Source organism: Aotus nancymaae, unplaced genomic scaffold (genome assembly GCF_030222135.1).
Source record: "Aotus nancymaae isolate 86718 unplaced genomic scaffold, 86718_ANA_hifiasm-v0.15.2.pri h1tg000030l, whole genome shotgun sequence".
NCBI classification, from domain to species: Eukaryota; Metazoa; Chordata; class Mammalia; order Primates; family Aotidae; genus Aotus; species Aotus nancymaae.
The window spans coordinates 22,369,892-22,387,083 of NW_026988443.1; the positions used below are offsets into that span (position 1 = coordinate 22,369,892).

The 17,192-nt window shown below is 45.4% G+C and overlaps 1 protein-coding gene across 1 annotated transcript in view; it reads right to left on the minus strand.

Moving 5' to 3' along the window:
• GFOD2 (Gfo/Idh/MocA-like oxidoreductase domain containing 2) overlaps window positions 1-15,830 on the minus strand; it is a 52,285-nt gene extending 36,455 nt beyond the window's left edge. The window contains exon 1 of the mRNA XM_012468187.2: window positions 15,677-15,830. The gene's annotated coding sequence lies outside the window, so the exon portion shown is untranslated. The remainder of the gene's footprint in view (window positions 1-15,676) is intronic.
• Window positions 15,831-17,192: the final 1,362 nt, after the last annotated feature.

Genomic DNA, 17,192 nt, shown 5'->3' on the forward strand with positions numbered 1-17,192 from the left:
TTAAAATGTCCAGGACTAAACTCCTGATGTTTCTCCCCACCAAACATACTCTTCCCACAATGCCTTCATCTCAGAAACTGGTAACACAAATTTTTCAACTACTCAAGTTAAAACCTTGGAGTTATTCTTGATTCTTCTTTTTCTCTCACACTTCACATCTGATCCAATAACAAATCTTGCTGAGTCTCTACCTTCAAAATATACCCTGCATCCAAGCACCTCCTACAACTGCTTTCACTACCACCTCCGTTCAATTAACCCTTACCTCTCTCCTACATTATTGCAACAGCCTAACTGGTCTCCCAGCTTCTACCCTACCTGGCCCCGTGCCCCCCATCTACTCTCAACATACCACTGAGAGTAACTCAATTAAAATGTAGTCAGATCAATCCACTCCTCTGTCCAAACCCTCCAAAGGCTTCCCATCTCTCTTGGAGTCGAAGTTCTTTGTGAAACTTCTCATCTCTCTTGTAGTCAAAGTTCTTTCATTGACCTATAAGGCCCTACATGATATCTGTTTGCACCCCCACTCCTCCTTTTACCTTACTGATCGTATATTCTACTCTATCTTCCTTCACTCACTCTGCTCTGGTTATGGTAGCTCTCTGGTATCCGTACCCCAAACAGGTCAGGTATATCCTGCCTCAGGGTCTTTGCACTTGCACTGTCCTCTACTGTGCAGACATCCACTTGGCTTTCTCTCTCTTTCCTTCAGGTTTCTACTTCAATGCTGTCTTTTCAGAAACAGGCTTATTTGGCCAGGCGCAGTGGCTCACGCCTGTAATCCCAGCACTCTGGGAGGCCAAGGGAGGCGGATCACGAGGTCAAGAGATCAAGACCATCCTGACCAAAATGGTGACACCCCGTCTCTACTAAAAATATACAAATTAGCTGGATGTGGGGGTGAGTGCCTGTAGTCCCAGCAACTTGGGAGGCAGAGACAGGAGAAACTGTTGAACCTGGGAGGTGAAGGTTGCAGTGAGCCGAGATCATACCACTGCACTCCAGCCTGGGTGACAGAGTGAGCCTCCATCTCAAAAAAAAAAGAAACAGGTTTATTTTTCCATTGTTTGTCTCTCCCCATCATCCCTCCTAGAATGTATGCTCCTTGAAGACAGAATTTTTTGTCTGTTTTGTTCACTGCTATATCCCCAGTGCCTAAAACAAGGTCTGATACATAGTTGGTGCTCAATAAATATTTGCTGAAAGAATGAAAGATTTCAGAGCTAGTTCCTGCAGAGTCAGTCAATAAACTAAAACATATACTGAGCTCATCAAAACCATACAAACAAACAAACAAACAAAAAACCATACAAACATAATTCAGTAGCCTCTTGGGATATGCTTAAAAATGTAATAAAGATATTGCTTATGTCACTAGCCTAAGTAGTTTGGAACAGAATCTGGTTTGAGGGTTCAGGAAAGGAAACAAGCATCATAATAGCTCTGCCTGATGCTTGGGGTTAGGAAGATGTGCTGCTGCTCTGTCTTCCACTACATCATGATCTGCCAAGAGTGTGCTCTCACATAGAACTGTCTCTCCAACCATCACACCTCCTCCACATGGCATGACCCAGGCCTATCCATCACCTTAGTCCCTTGTAGTCAAGTTTCCTCCCTCTTACCAGAGAAGTATATTGTGTTGAGTGAGCCTTGCAGGACCACAATGACCTAGAACCTTAAAGGCCATATTGAGTCAAATGCCAACAGACAAATGTGAAGGGAAGGCAAGTGATAATGGACCCAAATAAATGAGAGTGACTCAAACCTGACCAGTTCATAAGGAACCACTATGGCTGCACTGAAGCCTTCTTGCGCCCATGGCCAGTCCATCCCTCCATCCCATCAGCTGGACATCCTGATGTCTCTCTCCTAGTCCTGATCATTTTCTCCCCCAACCCTTAAGAGCCTGTAGGATAAAGCCCAAATTCCTTGATGGGGCTCACAAAGCACCTCCCCAGTGTGGGTGGGGTCCTTCTTCATCTTTCCCCTAAGACTGCATTTGTCAGGCTAGAAGCTACCATACCTGACCCTTTCAATTCTGCTCAGAAATTACGGTCCATGCTGTTTGCTCTACCTGGGACAACCTTTCTGACTCCCCTAGGTTAACTACTTCTTAGGACATCTGTTAGGTCTCCACTTAAACATTATTTCTTCAGAGAAGCTGTGTCTCAGCTGGTTAAGTGATTTTCTATTCACAGTCCCCACAGCAACCTGAGCTTTGGCTTTCGAAGACTCAGCACACTTCACTGGCTCACCTATTTAGTGTCTGTCCTGATGGCAGGACCTTGCTTGTCCCACATGCTGCTGTCACCAGGACAGAGCACAGTGCCTGACATGGAGTAGGTGCTGAGTAATGGTTGAAAAATGAGCATATAGGCCGGGCGTGGTGGCTCATGCCTGTAATCCCAGCACTTTGGGAGGCCAAGGCATGTGGATTACCTGAGGCCAGCAGTTTGAGACCAGCCTGGCCAACACAGAGAAACCCTATCTTTACTAAAAATACAATAATAATAATAATTGGCTGGGCATGGTGGGGCATGCCTATAATCCCAGCTACTCAGGACACAAGGCAGGAGAATCGCTTGAACCTGGGAAGTGGAGGTTTCTGTGAGCCAAGCTTGCGCCCCTGCACTCCAGCCTGGACAACGGATAAGACTGTCTCAAAAAAAAAAAAAAGAAGGAAGGCAAAAGAAAGAAATGCTATCCCTCCAGCTCTACAAGTTGATATGGCAGTAAACTGCTAGGCAGCTACCACGTCATCAGGAATAGTCCAAGCCCTGGCCAGAGACGCCAGCTCCTCATCCTACCTTACGCCACACAGTGTCCTAGGAAGGACACTAATGACAGGTTAATGATCTATCCTATGAAGCATAACTACCCAATGTACAAAAGGGTCAGATAAATTGGACCATAAAGGAGAAGTAAATTTAATACCCACCGAAGTATCTGGATCACTATGAGGTTTTAAAAGCTTCAGCTAGTTTTTTTTTTTGGAGATGGAGTTTGTTCTTGTTGCCCAGGCTGGAGTGCAGTGGTGCAAATTCGGCTCGCTGCAACCTCCACCTCCCGGGTTCAAGTGATTTTCCTGCCTCAGCCTCTCAAGTAGCTGGGATTACAGACATGCACCACCATGCCCAGCTAATTTTTGTATTTTCAGTAGAGATGGGGTTTTGCCATGTTGGCCAGACTGGTCTTGAACTCCTGACTTCAGGTGATCCGCCGACCTCGGTCTCCCAAAGTGCTGCGATTACAGGCATGAGCCACTGCGCCCAGCCTCAGCCAGTTATTAACACAGGCAAAGTACTTATCTACTGGCTATATTAGGTCTTTATTTATTTATTTTATTTATTTTTATTTTTTTTAGATGGCGTCTCACTCTGTCACTCAGGCTGGAGTACAGTGGCGCGATCTCGGCTCACTGCAACCTCTGCCTCCAGGGTTTAAGCAATTCTTATGCCTCAGCCTCCCAAGTAACTGGGATTACAGGCACACACCACCACAGCTGGCTAATTTTCGTAGTTTTAGTAGAGATGACGTTTCACCATGTTGGCCAGGGTAGTCTCAAACTCCTGACCTCGTGATCTGCCCACCTTGGCCTCCCAAAGTACTGGGATTACAGGCGTGAGCCACCGTGCCCGGCTAGGTCTTTATTGTTTTTGAAAATACAGCAATAACAACATTATTTTTTGTAATATTGCTTTAATGGTAAGTCCCGGACTACCAACCTAAGAATTCCATCCTCAGCCCTACTTTCTCCCTAAACAATTTTAGCTAATTCTTCAACTTCACTATGACCTCCACTCAAACATTCCTAACTTCAGGTCTCCAACCCCCACAGCTTGCTCTAGCTCTGGTTCTATACTTTTTTTTTTTTTTTTTTTTAGACACATTCTCACTCTGTCACCAGGCTGGAGTGCAGCGGTGTAATCTCGGCTCACTGCAACCTCTCACTCCTGGGTTCAGTCAATTCTCCTGCCTCAGCCTCCCAAGTAGCTAGGACTACAAGTGTGTGCCAACATGCCCGGCTAATTTTTGTATTTTTAGTAGAGATGGGATTTCATCCTGTTGGCCAGGATGGTCTCGATCTCTTGACCTTGTGATCCATCCACCTCGGCCTCCCAAAGTGCTGGGATTACAGGCGTGAACCACTGCTTCCGGCTTCCTGGTTCTGTACTTTTAAGTATCTACTGGAAATCTCTACCAGAGTGACCTACCAGCATCTCCCAAACTGAATTTCTCTTTCTTCTCAAACAGGAACCTCCTCCTGAGCTCCCCGACTCCTTTTAACGGCACATTATCCAGTCACCAGAGTGCTTTCCTCATTCATTCCCTAATTTAGACAGAGTCTTGCTCTGTCGCCCAGGCTGGAGGGCAGTGGCACGGTCTTGGCTCACTGTGTTCAAGCCCTTCTCCTGTCTCAGCGTCTCAAGTAGCTGGGATTACAGGCTCCTAGGTTCAGCCTCTCAAGTAGCTGGAATTACCACCACCTCCTGGGTTCAAGGGATTCTCCTGCCTCAGTATCTCAAGTAGCTGGGATTACAGGCACCCGTCACCACGCCCCACTAATTTTTGTATTTTTAGTAGAGACAGTGTTTCACCATGTTGGCCAGGCTGGTCTTGAACGTCTGATCTCAAGTGATCAGCCTGCCCTGGTATCCCAAAGTACTGGGATTACAGGCATGAGCCACTGCACCCAGCTATTCCCTAGTATTTTTAAATGTCACCTGAATCAAGCATTATGCCAGGAGTTGATACACACAAGTGTGATCCAAACAGTCCAGGTCCCTGAAGCTTACAGTTTCCATTTCTTGCTACCCTCAGCCAAATATGAAGAACTGATGTGACTGAAGAACATAATAGTGAGTGTTCAGAGACCTTTCCCTGTAGCAGGCATGTAAACCAAGACTCTGTCTTTGCCTTTGAATCACTGAGGTAAAGCACACTTGTCCATGATGCACATGAAATAGCCAACCTTAGAGAGGTATGTCACCTGTGGTCCCAAGAAGAGGGTATTTAATTATGCTAAACATTTTTCAATGTGCAAATCTAATTAAAGTTTTCTTGTGTTTTCTACCTTCTATATAGATATGACTGCTCTGTTCCTGAGAAAAGTACTTGCTATTTCAGTGGTAGCAAAAGACACTTTGGGTCACCCATCTGCCTTCTTTCTGCACTTCAGGGTACTTAAGAGCACAGTGACCCTGACAGGTGTTCTCTAACTCTGTGTTACATAGCCTCTGGTCACTGGGAGGTTAAGTAGTTCCCCCATGACAGGGAGGGTCCAGAGTCCTTCACAAGTACCACCTACTTGTATGCAGAAAACTGCTTACCAGCTGGGCCATGACCATGTTGAGTTTGTGAGTTAACAATCTTCAGGAGAGCTGCTAAATGGGAGATGTAAAATAATCAAATCTCAGGACAGTCTTTGCCACAGCACCCTCCTTTTTCTTTTGTTAAGATGTAATGAAGGGGAACAGATATAAAATATAGGGTATATATGGGATATGCCTATCTGAAAATAGCCATTCATTTTAGTATTTTCTGATTGTTATTGTTTAAATGATGTCTTGTCTCCCTATTGAGACTCTAAGCTATTTCAGGACCGAAACTGGATTTTATATAGAGATAGTCCCCAATTTAGGATAGTTTGAATTACATTTTTCAACTTTATAATGATGCAAAAGCAATATGCATTCAGTAGAAACAGTACTTTGAATTTTGATCTTTTCCCAGGCTAGCCATAAGCAATACTAGGCAGCAGTGATTTTCCCAGTCAGCCAAGCAACCATGAGGGCAACAGCTGATATGATACTCTATAGCGTATTGTGTTGCCAGATGATTCTGCCCAACTATAGGCTAATATAAGATTCTGGTAAGATAAGCTAGGCTAAGCTATGATGTTTGCTAGCCTAGGTGTATTAAATGCATTTTTGACGTATGATATTTTCAACCTATCATGTGTTTATGGGCTTCATTTTAAGTAAAGGAGCGTCTGTAGTATTAAACAGATAACAAGTCTCGAAATTCACACTGCAAGGTATGAATAGGTAGCATTGGGAGCATTTGGAATGCTATCAAAATAGGTAGCATTCCTGGATAATTTGAAAATTACTTAAATGTATCAAAAAATTTTTTTCTTTTTTTTTGAGACGGAGTTTTACTCTTGTTGCCCAGGCTAGAGTACAATGATGCAATCTCAGCTCACTGTAACCTCCACCTCCAGGTTCAAGCGGTTCTCCTGTCTCAGCCTCCCAAGTAGCTGGGATTACAGGCGCATGCGACCACGCCCAGCTAATTTTTGTATTTTTAGTACAGACAGGGTTTCATTATATTGGTCAGGCTGGTCTTAAACTCCTGATCTCAGGTGATCCACCTCCCTCGGCCTCCCAAAGTGCTGGGATTACAGACGCGAGCCCAGGGTGGAGTGCAGTGGCGTGACTGCTCTCAGCTCACTGCAACCTCCGTCTACCAGGTTCAAGCAATTCTCATGCTTCAGCCTCCTGAGTGGCTGGGATTACAGGCATGTACAACCACACCCGGCTAATTTTTGTATTTTGGGTAGAGATGGGGTTTCATCATGTTGCTCAGGCTGGTCTTAAACTCCTGAGCTCAGGCAATATCTACCTGCCTTGGCCTCCCAAAGTGCTGGGATTACAGGTGTAAGCCACCGAGGCAGCCTAAATGTTCTTTGAAAAATAATTAGCCTATTAGGGGTATTAAACACTGAATGAAAGAGAAGCGGGAGCCTCGGTGGCTCCGGCCAGTTGTCCTGGGGCTTGAGGAGGCGAGGCTATGCGTTCAAGGCCAACCTGGGCAATATGAGAACCTCTCATTCATTTAAAAAAAAAAAAAGAAAGAAAGAGAAGCAAAGAAAATAATTTTAAAAGAAATACCAGGCCGGGCACAGTGGCTCATGCCTGTAATTCCAGCACTTTGAGAGGCTGAGTGTTGTCTGTAGTCCTAACTACTCCGGTAGCTGAGGCATGAGAATCACTTGAACCCGGGATGTGGAGGTTGCAGTAAGCTGAGATCCCACCACTGCACTTTAGCCTGGGCAACAAAGCGAGACTGTCTCAAAAAACCACTATGAGGCCAGGCGCAATGGCTCACGTCTGTAATCCCAGCACTTTGGGAGGCTGAGGCAGGTGGATCACCTGAGATCAGGAGTTTGAGACCAGCCTGACCAATATGATGAAACCCTGTCTGTACTAAAAATACAAAAATTGATCGAGACCATCCTGGTCAGCATGGTGAAACCCTGTCTCTACTAAAAATACAAAAAATTAGCTGGGCATGGTGGCGCGTGCCTGTAATCTCAGCTACTCAGGAGGCTGAGGCAGGAGAATTGCCTGAATCCAGGAGGCGGAGGTTGCGGTGAGCCGAGATCGCGCCATTGCACTCCAGCCTGGGTAACAAGAGCGAAACTCCAGCTCAAAAAAAAAAAAAAAAAAACCAAAAATTAGCCAGGCGAGGTGGCATGCGCCTGTAATCCCAGCTACTTGGGAGGCTGAGACAAGAGAATCGCTTGAACCTGGAGGTGGAGGTTACAGTGAGCTGAGCTTGCATCATTGCACTCTAGCCTGGGCAACAAGAGCAAAACTCCGTCTCAAAAAAAAAAAGAAAAGAAAAGAAAAGAAAAAACAACTACCATGAACAGGAGCAAGCCCAGGGCTAAGAGAACTAAAACAGTCATTGAATTATAGTGATTTATTTTGAAAATAACATTAAATAAGTAATACTGTTAAATCATCTTCCCCATTGCTCCAAAATACAAGCTGTGTTCTGTAAGCTTCTGAATGTAAGTTCAGGAATATAAATGCAAAAGGCTGAAAAGCAACCGGAAGTATGACTGACTTCTCTTCCATCCCCCTTCTCCCTGACAATCAGAGGATGCCTGGCAGGACAATTACACCACCTCACGTGCTCCCAGAGTCACCCCCAGAAGGGCCTTTCAGAGAGAATCATTTCCTACAGGAGCCACCCCGCCAGAGAAACAACTAGTCACATGGAACATCCTACAATATACTTGCTGTCCATCAAGCACCACCAAAGAAACCCTACCCTAAGGGTCAAAACTACCTGTCAACGAGAAATAGCCTTAGAAAGCAACATTTAAGACCTTTTTTCCTCTTGAAGGTGGGGCGTGGCGGGGGGACATTTAAGATCTTAATAGTCCCCCCCTTTTTTTTTTTGAGATGGAGTATTGCCCAGGTTGGAGTGCAGTCCTCAGCCTCCCAAGAAGCTGGGATTACAGGCGCCCGCCACCACACCCGGCTAATTTTTGTATTTTTAGTAGAGATGGGGTTTCACCATGTTGCCAGGCTCATCTCGAACTCCTGACCTCAAGTGATCCTCCTGCCTCAGCCTCGAAAAGTGCTGAGATTACAGGCATGAGCCACTGTGCCCAGTGGTGTATAATCTTTCAATTACACACTTATACACACACGCACACACACACTCTCTCTCTCTCTCTCTCATTATCCAGGTAACCTCATTACTGTATGGTTCACTAGTAGTCCCTGCTATCATTCTCCCCACTCACATACCAATTTTAATAGTGACAGAGGGTGAAGTCTCTCAGAAGATGAGTTTATATCCTCATTTATACCAGCAAAAAAATTTTAAGAGGGTTTACTTTTTAAAATATAGACTCACCTTTATTAGGAGTACAAGTACTATAATAAATGCAATACGAGCTACTCTAGTACTGTTTGTTTGAAATTTCTGTTGTTCATGTATTGTGATTAATTTATTGATGCATGTAAATTGGATGCATTTTGTTGCCACTGCATGTTTGTTTTTTTAGGAGTCTCACTGTGTTGCCCACACTGCACTAGAGTGCAGTGGTGCAATCTCAGCTCACTGCAACCTCTGCCTCCTGGGTCGAAGCGATTCTCCTGCCTTATCCTCCTGAGTAGCATGGTGGTGTGCACCTGTAGTCCCTGAGTGAGTTACAAACATAGGGAGAAAAGGAGGAGGAACCCTATGGGATTGCATTGCAACTGGAGGTATTGATGTGAACTCATTAGTCAATATGTACAGACAGAAATACACAGACATAAATGTGTGTGTGTGTGTGTATATGAATATATATATATATTTGTATGAATATGAATATATATATATATATTCCCTAGCGTCTGTCCTCTGAAAGGTCCTAGGAGAAGCGGCACCCCAAAAACAACCAGGACTTTTCAGAGAAACAGGTAGTATCAGGGCTGGGACAGGCAAAATACAAAATGAACCTGGAATGTCTTGTTTTGCTAAAGGTAAGAAAGTACTCAAAGAATTATGGGGGCATATCAAAAGGACACAAAAGACAGCATGGGTCAGGCATGGTGGCTCATGCCTGTAATCCCAGCACTTTGGGAGGCTAAGGCAGGTGGATCACCGGAGGTCAGGAGTTCGAGAGCAGCCTGGCCAGCATGACGAAATCTTGTCTCTACTAAAAATACGAAAATTAGCCAGGTGTGGTGGCACGCGCCTGTAATCCCAGCTACTTGGGTGCCTGAGGCAGGAGAATCACTTGAACCCAGGAGGAGGGGGTTGCAGTGAACCAAGATCACACCACTGCACTCCAGCCTGGGTGACAGAGCAAGACTCCATCTATCTTCAACAGATATCCATATCTATCTCAAATAGATAGGTCAATCACGAAAGTGGCAAGACAAACTCAAATTGTTTTTCCTCTGCTTTCACACCACAACAATCGACACGGATGACCAAATGTGTGGCGGTTTCTCCCCACACACCAAGGAAGCAAGCAATTCTACAGTCAATTCTGACACTGGAAGAATTGCCATCAGATCCCACAGATAGAGGGCTCAGTCCCACAGACTTCCCCTCTCCCACTTCCAATGCCATCAAAAGCCCCAGGCTGTTTCACCTGTGCCTCTGCCTGATGGGCTACAGATTGGGGATCCTATGACTCCCTCCTTCAGTTCAACTAATTTGCTAGAGCAGCTCACAGAACTCTGGGAAACACTTCTATTTACCGGTTTATTATAAAGAATATTACAAAGGATAGAGATGAAGAAGGTGCATAGGGCGAGGTATGGGGGAAGGGGCTTGGAGCTTTCATGCCCCTGCTGTGTTTCATGTCCCTTCATTAACTAGGCATGATTGATGAAGCCATCGGCCATTGATGATCAACTTAAGCTTCAGTCCAGCTCTCCTCCTCAAAGGTTGGGGAGTGGGGCTAAAAATCCCACCTCTAATCATGCTTTGATGTTTCCTGTGACCAGTCCCCATCCTGAAACTACCCAGGAGCTGCCAGCCACCAGTCAACTCATTAGCATACAAAAAACCACGACTCAGGAGATTCCAGGGATTATGGTTGGTGCAAAAGCAACTGTGGTTTCACAAAGTAATGGCAAAAACTGCAATTGCTTTTGCACCAACCTATTGAAATTTCATGCCAGCAAACAGAGACAAAAGACCAAATATATATTTCACAATATCATAGCCACTGACCATATGAACTAGCTTTTCATTTTCTACTGTTATATATTTATGACATTTTCATTTTGCTTCCTGTTATTAAGAAATTATTGTCCAGAGGCCAGGCAGGGTTGCTCCCACCTGTAATTCCAGCAGTCTGGAAGGCCGAGGTGAGCAGATCACTTCAGGTCAGGAGTTCAAGACCAGCCTGGCCAACATGATGAAACACTACATCTACTAAAAATACAAAAATTAGCCAGGCATGATGGCGCACGCCTGTAATCCCAGCTACTCGGGAGGCTGAGGCACGAGAATCGCTTGAACCCAGGAGGTGGACATTGCAGTAAGCTGGGATCATGCCACTACACTCCAGCCTGGGCGACAGAGAGAAACACTGTCTCAAAAAAAAAAAAATTATGATCCAGAAATTTCACAATTTGCCTAAGGTTATCATCCTAAGTAAAATAATAAAGATTTTGAGGTTATAAAGTGATACAGTAAAATCTCAAAGCCAAGTAGAAGTGTTTTGGGTTCTATTTTGGGTTATCTTTTCTCATGAGAAATTGAGAGCCAACAATTTGAGAGTAGTACAGTTATCCCAGGCCAGAAAGGAAGAACACATTAAGTACTCAGTTCCCATTTCTCACTGCCTTCATTCCGAATCCTTGATTATAAAGGATTGATAGAAACCTTTGCAGAAGCTCTTGGGAATGACTTTGAGAGGTGGGAGAGAAAGAGTGAGCTATGTTCGCATCAATTTGAAGACTACCCAGGGTCCCAAAGAGTATATACATTTTATCACTGGCTACCTTGAGAAATGACAGTACCTAGGACAAAAACACTACTTGCAACTCCTTTTTTTCTGAGACGGAGTCTTGCTCTGTAGCCTAGGCTGGAGTGCAATGGCGTAATCTTGGCTCCCTGCAACCTCCACCTCCCGGGTTCAAGCGATTCTCCTGCCTCAGCCTCCCAAGGAGAGGGGACTATAGGCGTGTGCCACCACACCCGGCAAATTTTTTGTATTTTTAGTAGAGACGGGGTTTCACCACGTTAGCCAGGCTGGTCTCAATCTCCTGACCTTGTGATCCTCTGGCCTTAGCCTCCCAAAGTGCTGGGATTAGCCCGGCTCTCATCCATATTTTCTAAATGTTTATTCATATCACCATGAGAGAAAACTTTCATTTCCTTTATCTTTGAAGACAAGGTACTTTAGTGAGCTCATTCCTGACCCAATGTCTAATTTACAAGTGGATGTTAGTGTGTAGGGAAGTCTTACTGCTTTCATGTTTTTCTCAGTATCTCTTATCATTCTGACTTTCACGAGACCAAGCTTTTCAAGTAGCTTTCATTCTCACTTTTTAAAAACACTTGCCATTTAAATTTTCTTTTCTTTTTTTTTTTTTTTGAGATGGAGTTTCGCTCTTGTTACTCAGGCTGGAGTGCAATGGCGCGATCTCGGCTCACCACAACCTCCGCCTCCTGGGTTCAGGCAATTCTCCTGCCTCAGCCTCCTGAGTAGCTGGGATTACAGGCACGTGCCACCATCCCCAGCTAATTTTTTGTATTTTTAGTAGAGACGGGGTTTCACCATGTTGACCAGGATGGTCTTGATCTCTTGACCTCGTGATCCACCCGCCTCGGCCTCCCAAAGTGCTGGGATTACAGGCGTGAGCCACCGTGCCCGGACTAAATTTTCAAGTAATAAGGACTTTTAGACTCCAAATTTAAGTTTACTTTTAAGTTTGCTAATATTAATCTACTACTTTTGAATATAAGAAAGATAAGTTCCATTATTATACTGTATATAAGTTCTTGAAAACAGCAAAATCTCCAATTCCATTTTTTCCTAGATGTACTCTAATTCCAATTGTGGATTTGTTCTAGAATTGGATCCCCGTTATAGAGACCCCCATCTCTACAAAACAAAAATTTTTTTTAATTAGCTGAGTGTGGTGGCATGCATCTGTGGTTCCAGCTACTCAGGAGGCTGAGGTGGGAGGGTCACTTAAGCATAGGAGTTAGAGGCTGCAGTGACCTATGATCATGCCACTGTACTCCAGCCTTGGTGAGAGAGCAAGACTTTGTCTCAAAAATGAATAAACATTTACAAATAAACATGCATGAATGACTTTTCAGGCATCAGAAAGGTACTTTTCCTGTTTCTAAGTTAGTGGTCTCTCTGATTTCTGTGTTCTCTGAACACCAGCCTCTGCATTTCAACTTCTAACATCAGATGACATTGCATCCCCATTCCACTTCTCCTCTTATGGGAAAACTAGAAAATCAGTTCACTGTTAACAGGTTCTGTTAGCATTGCTGGTTTATCTGGTAGGGTTTCCTCATGGTTGGCCTGTCAAACACTGTTGATTACTTTACTACAGGCCAGATATGATAACTGCCCTTAGCTGCTACAGAAAATGGCATAGAAGTAATTATTTGTCAAAGGTTTCACTGTCATAGCAACTAGGACTTTTGAGAGTCCTTTGTAAGTCTACCCTTCTCTGAAAACAAGTGTTTTTCTGATTGGAGCTCAGAAAACGCACACAAATCCACAGGGCATACTGCAGCCGTATTTAAGCAGTACCCTCTCCAAAAGCTCACTCAAGAAAGTATTTGTGCCCATGTTCAAAACACCCTCCCCTACTCCATCCAGTTCCACAGATGGCAACTGCTCGCTTCTATTTTACCTTGATTTTGGCCTACTTGTCTTAGGTTACTCTGGGTCAACCTGAAAGTAATGAAGGCTTCTGCACAGGACACAGTGATTTTCATGAAGCCTTTCTGACAGAATTTGGTTAACAGTACTGATTTTCCCCACAGGTTACATCTGCTTCTGATAATGCCCCATTATATCTCCTAAGGTATTTATACAAAATAACCCCCAGGTGCAAGAAAAGTCAGTAAAAAGCACAGCCACAATACCCATAGTTATGGTATGGCACTAAATTTTTATGAACCCAAGACAAAGTTTTCTTTTTCTTTTTTTTTTTTTTTGAAATGGAGTTTAGCTCTTGCCCAGGCTGGAGTGCAATGGCGCCATCTCGGCTCACAGCAACCTCTGCCTCCCAGGTTCAAGCGATTCTCCTGCCTCAGCCTCCCAAGTAGCTGGGATTACAGACACCCACCACCATGCCCAGCTAATTTTGTATTTTTAGTAGAGACGGGTTTTCACTATGTTGGTAGGGCCGGTCTCAAACTCCTGACTTCAGGTGATCCACCCACCTCGGCCTCTCAAAAATGCTAGGATTACAGGCGTGAGTCACCGTGCCCAGCCCAAAGCTTTCTTCTTTATACTGATTTCACCTGTTAACATTATTATACTTCCACCCTATCTTCTTATCAGGGCAAGGGGAAAAACCTGCTACAAAGTCAAATGTAAATAGAAAATTAGTTTTTATCAAGCTAGGGACTAACTGACTTTGATAATTAGAATCAGGGACCATCTTTTAAAAATCACATACTTCTACTTTTTAAGTTTTGGGTCAGGGGATGCTTTTTAAAAAATTGCTAGTTCTACTACCATTGGGTTCTAGTGTTACTATAGAAATCGAATATCAATTGCCCTAGCAAATAAAAATAATAACAAGGTCTGGGCATGGTGGCTCACATCTGTAATCCCAGCACTTTGGAAGGCCAAGGTAGGCAGGTCACCTGAAGTCAGGAGTCTGAGACCAACCTGGCCAACATGGTGAAACTCCTTCTCTACTAAACATGCAAAAATTAGCCGGGCATGGTGGTGCATGCCTGTAGTCCCAGCTACTCAGAAGGCTGAGTCTGGAGAATCGCTTGAACTTGGGAGACAGAGGTTGCAGTGAGTTGAGATCCCACCACTGCACTCCAGCTTCAGTGACAGAATGAGACTCTGTCTCAAAAATAAAAATAAAAAATAAAAATAAAGAAAGAAAGAATTATACCCAAACCAATGATTATTCCATAGGAAAAATAGGAAAACCAGGTGGTAAGAGAACACCTCTCACAACAGAATCTTTATCTGTGAAATAAGGATTCGACCCACAAAAGTGTCTGCTGAAAATTTTCCTCTCTTGGTCCAGGCAGGTTCTCTAAACTCCCAATCCCAAAGCAGTTAATTTTTTTCCTGTTTTCTGTAAAATGGATGGCCCTAAAATTCTTTTGTTCTCTGGTGTAGCTTTTCAGAAGGAAATAAGTTTCTTATCAATAATGAATCTAGCTTCCCCGATTCAAAGACAACCATCTTCTCTATATTGCTCCATATCACAATAACTTTAAGTGTCTTCCTTTTCTAAATTAAATGCTGTTCCCTTCAACTTAAGGGCCAGACACTAAGGGTTATCCCTTTAGAGGCTTTTGGGCCTCCATAGGTCACAAAGGTGGTGCCCTGCCCCAGTTCTTTCTGGACATTTAAAAAGGCATCCACTTTCTTGCCCTCAGGATGACATTCTAGGAACAATGAACATAAATAAGACTGTTAAATAAGCTTCCCTGAAGCCTATTCAGTGCAGCTTTCAACTCTTCTACCCTGCCTTGTTCTTTAGATGGTGCTGTAGTCTGGAGGGTAAACTCTTCACACAACCATTCCCAAGCCCTCATGTCCCTGCCACTCTTCCTCCCTCACCTTTTAAATGTGATAGGGCCTTGATGGGAATACCTCACTTCACCTTTTGTCTCAAGTCCATCTGCTTCCTTCCAGAGATACAAAGGTAGGCCAGGGCCATTGAGACGTGGCCTACACCACTTGCACCTTCTGGGGTGTCCGTTCTTCCACCTGTCAACTGAATACCCCTTTCTTAAAGATTTCTCCCTCAGAAGTCCCGTCTCATTCTCAAAGGAGATATACCAGCCACCCTAAGAGCCCTTTGTCTGAAGCTTCTACACCTCACACATTCTCATCCACAAAGCGTCCATCCACACATAGCAGGAGGTCGGCTCGGCAGAGGGCGGGGGAGACTAGGTTTCTGCATCTGGTAAAAGGATGGGTTATGTGTCAGGTTCTTCCAGGATCCCAAATCCTATAATTCTACGACCAAACCTGTAGGTCCTATTTCTGAGGTGGAAAGGGCGAACCCCAAGGCGACCCTCCACTCCGCTCGCCTGCAGGCAGTCGGAACGAGCCCCCTCCAGCCCCGGTTCTGAGGGTCCACGCCTCCGACCTCCGGCGCCGGGCAGCAAAGGAGGCCCTGCCGGCTCCGGCTCCGGCTCCCAGCCGCGCCATGCCCTCCTTCGCCCTCACCCGCCGCCGCCGGCCACCTCTCACCTGGCACGCTGGCATCGCCCACCGCGCGCCGCACTGGAGACCATGGGTCCAAAGGGGTCTCGACGGCCACGTATCTGCCTTGAGGGAGGCTGACGGGGATGCGCGGGCCCCGGAGTCCAGTCCGCCGCCACCGGGAACGCGCAGCCTGGTTTCTAAGGAACGGTGGGCTCTGGAAAGGGAGGGGCGGGACGGCAGGAGGACTGCGCCTGCTCTGTAACAGGGGTTGGCCTGCGCTGGGAGGGGCCGTGGCCGGGAACTGCGCATGCTGGCTCGTTGGGGGCGGGGCTTAGGCAGCCTGGCTGGGAAGCTTAGGTTGTTCATTTCCGGCGGCAAAGGCGGCGGAGCCCGCGGTTTCCCAAGCTTGGCTTGTCTCCGGTCCGCTGACCGGCTAGGAGTTGTGGTTAGCTTTGGTTGTTCTGGAGTGAAAGACGGTTTTTCGTGTTGGATAATGACATATCTGCAGAAGGCCAGTTCTCTTGAACTCGTCGGACATCCTAGCTCCCTCCCAGTGACTCGTTTTTCCGGTTTCTCAGGTGCCTGTCTGGGCTCTTCTTCTGGATGTTTTTTGGTTGTTTCTTAAATATCAGTGTTCTTTCTCCGATACTGTGACCTCAGTCCCCTTGGCCTCTTTACTGAAGCCTATGCCCCCCCACCACAAAGTGAATAGCAGACTGTCCGCTATTCTAAGGAAATCCGTAGACCTTAGTACAAAACTGGTTGTGTGGGAAATGTGATTGGGGTTTGTATCTGCATGGGGAGCCCCCGTCCCTTCTTGTCTGACCCTCCTGCTAAGTATCTAGATCCCCACTCAGCTGGCTTTAGGATGGTCTCCCAGCCATCATTCCAGAGCAGCCTGTGATGACAGAATATGTGAGCTGACCTAACTAAGCATGAGGCAGTTCCTACTGAGATATGCTAACTAGCAGCAGAGCTATCCCTGCTTTAAGCGGAGGAGACAGGACTTCTACCACCTCTGTGAGCATGGAAGGCTCCCAGAGTCATGAGAAGTTGTAACCTCTAAACGCCCCCTCTTCTGATGGGGTTTTTATCCCCTCCTTTCCTGGATCCTCAAGAGCCAGGCCGAAGGGACGCAGAGTCGAACTGCGCCTGTGTTTGATCTGTTTCTTAGTCATTGTTCAGAGTTCCACTCTTGTATAGGATTTCTCAACAGTGGCACTATTGACATTTTGGACCTGATCATTCTTTGTTGGGCAGGGGTCGGGGGAGCAGTCTGCATTGTAGGATGTTTGGCAGCATCCCTGGCTCTACCTACTAGATGCCAGTAGCACCCCAAGCCCAGTTGTGACTACCAAAAATATCTCCAGACATTGCCAAATGTCTCCCTGGGAGCAAAATCACTCTCACTTGAGAACCACTAGTCTAGAGGAAAATGAGCCTACTCTGGCTTTATTTATATAGAACCAGGACTTTAGTGCTTAATCTAAAACTCACATCTTTCCCTATACGCTACCTCTTCCCTAAGAGCATTCTATAGAGTAATATAATAAAGTACAAT